The sequence below is a fragment of the Tamandua tetradactyla genome, chromosome 10 (genome assembly GCF_023851605.1).
Source record: "Tamandua tetradactyla isolate mTamTet1 chromosome 10, mTamTet1.pri, whole genome shotgun sequence".
Taxonomy (NCBI): domain Eukaryota; kingdom Metazoa; phylum Chordata; class Mammalia; order Pilosa; family Myrmecophagidae; genus Tamandua; species Tamandua tetradactyla.
The window spans coordinates 30,610,108-30,614,178 of record NC_135336.1 but is presented as its reverse complement, the minus strand read 5'-3'; the positions used below and the strand labels follow the sequence as shown (position 1 = coordinate 30,614,178).

Genomic DNA, 4,071 nt, shown 5'->3' with positions numbered 1-4,071 from the left:
CATTACCATCAGCAATGTAGCAGAGTTCTACTTGCTCCAAATTCTCACCAAAACTTGTTATTTTCGATCTTTAGTTTTTTTTTTTACCATTTAAGGGGTATAGAGTGGTATCTCATTTTAGTTTTAATTTGCCTTTCTCTGATGATTAATGATCAAAATCCAGCAAACTTTAAAGAAAAAACTGACAATATGATTTTAAAATTTATTTGGAAAGACAAAGGACTTAAAATGGACAAAACAATTTTGAAAAGAAAGAACAGGTCTTAAACTACCATATTTTGGGATTTACTCTAAAACTACAGTAGCCATGACAAAGTGATGTTGCCGTAGATCAATGGACTAGAAGAAAGTCCAAAAGACCCACACTTAGATGTTCAATTGATTTTTAATAAAGAGCCAATGTAATTCAGTGGGGGAAAGAATAGTCATTTCAATAAAAAGTACTGGGAAAATTAGATGTTCTTATGGAAAAAAATATATACCTCAATCCTTTACATCAAATTACATGTAAAATTTATCTCAGATGAACTGTAATGGTTGTGAAAACCTTGTGACTAACGCTTCCTTTATTCAGTGTATGGACATATGAGTGAGAAAATAAAGAAAATATATAAATAATAGGTGGTGGTGGAGGATATGGGATGTATTGGGTGTTCTTTTTGTTTTTACTTTTTTGTTCGTTTGTTATTTTAAATGATGGGGTAGATTTGTATCTTATGTAGTAAAATGAACATAACAAAAGGCACCCAACTTTCAAAATTTCTTTTTTTTAAAAAGTTCAGGTTATAGCTACTCTCACAAACAAACATTTATAAACTATGAGGAGGAAAGGTCATACTCGAGCAAGTTATGTATTTGATGTTTATTATTTGGAGACTCAATGACCAATTTCATTCTCTTCAAAATATAATGATCTTTCTCTCCTGTGTGACAACATACTCCACTATCTCAGTTCCATTTTCATTGTGATAAAGCAAATCAAATTTCCCACGTTCTTTTATGGCAGGTAAAGATGAAAGGATTTCTCTCTACTTGCTGGGTCTCTGGATTGTGCCTTAATATTTTTCCTTCCTTGTAGTCAGAGACATCAGGAGAGTAATCAGATGTTAGTTCTAAAAGCTTGAATGCAATATTTTCTCCAACTTGAGGGGCAGCTGCTAATCGCAGTAACAGACTAGTCTTTCTTGTGTATCTCTACTGGATTCTGAATAATGGCAGATGAATTTATAAGCAACTCATTTAATTGCTTCTAATAGTCACTGCTTCTGTTTAAAACACAAGGAATGGTTTGCCCTCATCCTCGACCTCTCCTCCCGTGTTCCCCATCCCCTGGGCTCCCTTCCAAGAAAAAGATCTTCTGCTCTACCGCATCCTCTTCCCAAACCGGTGGGGACAGACAAGTTGGGAGGAGGACCAGGAGCCTGCTTGTCACCATTTGAGTCAGAGCATTTTCATCCAGTAGCACACGGAGTCAGTGAGAGCTGCCCTGGTCCTGGACAACCACTGCCTGCAAAGACACCTGTTGTCTTTAAGAAACCTGCAGCATACACCGCTGTGCTCTTGCATACCATGTGCAGCTCATCTGACTCTGAATTGGAGTCTGAAGTAGAAGATGTTTTTTTGTCTTGCCCTTAATGGGGGTATAGTTAAAGCCAGTTTTTGCAGCTGGTTTCTTTGCGGATGTGTTTTTCAAACAGGATCCTTCCTTTGATAGCTCAGTTGATATTTTCTCAGAGGACTTACTGACCTCCAAAATGACATTGCTGAGCTCATCACGGGTTGATTTATTAGAAGACTCTGACTCTGAGCAGGAACTGGGGCTATTTTTTGCACAAATACCTCCACCATATTTCTTTTCACTTTTAACAAGGCTGTTTCTACCAAGAGAAGCTTTTGGAGAACTACAGCTCTGAGTGGTCCATACTTCTGCTGTCTGTGCTTTAGGAGACTTGGGATTCTTTGTCTGTTTTTTTGTACTCACATTACTCCTTTTTCTTTGCTGATTTTTCTTTTGGTCTCCTTCTCCTCCTCATCATGACAGGAAAAAAGAAAACACATATTGTTTTATTTTTCTTCTTGCTTTTTTTTTTTTTTTCTCCTCACTCTGGTCTATGGCAACTTTTGGTTCTGGAGTCAAGGTCTTCTCATTATTGTTTTCTTGCGTCCTCTTGAATATTTGTAACCTAGTTCCCCTTTTTCCTCCTGAAACTTAAGTACCTGCTTCTTTGCTTTTTGAGGTATTAAATGAGTACCGCCACTGTTAGTGCTTACTTCAGAATTCTCAGCAATTCCTCTCTCTTCTAACTTAACTCTAAAGCAGCCATTGTCTCACACCAGGCGTGCACTCTCGGTAGGGAGCAGGAGTCCCCCTCCCCATCCAGGTGGAGACCTAAGAAGGCCCCAAACTGAAAACCAGCTGGGTTCTCATTAGGCTCATAGGAGACTAATGAGATTGGTAACTACTCAGCATCTGTTCAAGTCAAACCAGAAACCAAAAGACCATGCAGTTGCAGGGTGGCTGGTGGTGGGTACTCAAATTGAAGCTGGAACCTAACTGACTGGGAGGCTGCCATCTTGTTCATTGCTTTTATTTTTATTTTTAGCCTTTTGTTTTCTTGGAGTAATGAAAATGTTCAAAAGTCGATTGTGATAATAAATGCACAGCTATATAATGTTACTGTGAATCTTTGATTGTACACTTTGGATGATTATATGGTAATGAATATACAATATATAGCAATAAACTTGCATTTAAAATATTTAAAAATGAATTTAAAAAATAAAAATGTATTGTTGACCTAAATGTAAAAGCTAAAACTAGAAAATATCTAAAAAAAAGAGACAGAGAGAGAGAGAGAGAAAGTTTTCAATATTGGGATAGGCACATATTTTTATATAGTCCACAAAAAAGCATAAAACATAAAATGAAAATTGATAAAGTGAACATTATCAAAATCTAGAATTTCTGATCTTTGAAAAACACTATAAAGAAAATGAACAAGCAAGACAGGCTGAGAGAAAATATTTATACTTACATTTAGTCTGATAAATGATTATGTTCAGAATATAAAGAATTCTTTCAACTCAATAGTAAGTAGACAAACGATGCAATTTTAAAATGGTTAAAATATTTGAAGAGGCACTTCAAGCAAATCACCAATAAAAATAGTTCTAAATAACAACCCCTTTTAGAAAAAAATAAAATAGTAACATTAAAACAATGCTATCACATTAGATATTTTAATTGCTTGTAGATGAATCCTATTTTAGAAACATGACCATGGAAAAAATATGAATTTTAGCAATCCAGGAAATATTATCCTATCTACCTCCCCATCCTCCAAATTTTCACTATACCATCACTCAGGGAATCCTGGATTACCGGTCCCTCCACAGATCTTCCTCAGATAGAGAACCTATTTTTTGTTATTCTCTGTGTGGATTAAGAACTGACACTGCTCCTCCCGTTGCTTCAAGAACCCCCTAGAATCTTTTATTGGAGAATCTTTCAAAAATCTCCAAACTAATTTAAAGGTCATCTTCTAGGTTTATTTGTAACTATTTTACATTCAATTAAAATGCAATTTCTTGCCCAGATACATTCCAGAGTATGTTGAGCAGATAATTAAAAAGTATTGGCAAAGTCCGGTGACGTAGGGAGGAAAAAATTTGGAACTGTTAAACTTTACCACCAGGAAAATCTGTGATACCGTCTCAAACATTAGGGACTCCCAAGTCAGTAGGCCAAGCCCTTGATCTTGAAGCTTGCCCTTGTGAAGCTTACTTATGCAGTGGAGAAGCTAAGCCTACCTATAGTTGTGTCTAACAGTTACTTGCAGAGGACCTCTTTGGGTACTCAGATGTACCTCTCTCTCTCTGAACCCAACTCTGCAAGTGAAATCACTACTATCCCTCCTATGTGGGACACAACATCCAGGGGTGAAAGTCTCCCTGTCAATGTGGGATATGACTCCTAGGAATGAGCATGACCTCGGTACCATGGGATCAACAATGCCTTTCTGAACAAAAGGGGGAAAAGAATTGTAACAAATAAGGTATCAGTGTTTGAGA

At 36.6% G+C, this 4,071-nt stretch overlaps 1 pseudogene; it reads right to left on the bottom strand.

The window, feature by feature from the left end:
* Nucleotides 1-816: 816 nt before the first annotated feature.
* Nucleotides 817-2,573, bottom strand: LOC143647614 (coilin pseudogene; annotated as a pseudogene).
* Between the last annotated feature and the right edge of the window lie 1,498 nt (nt 2,574-4,071).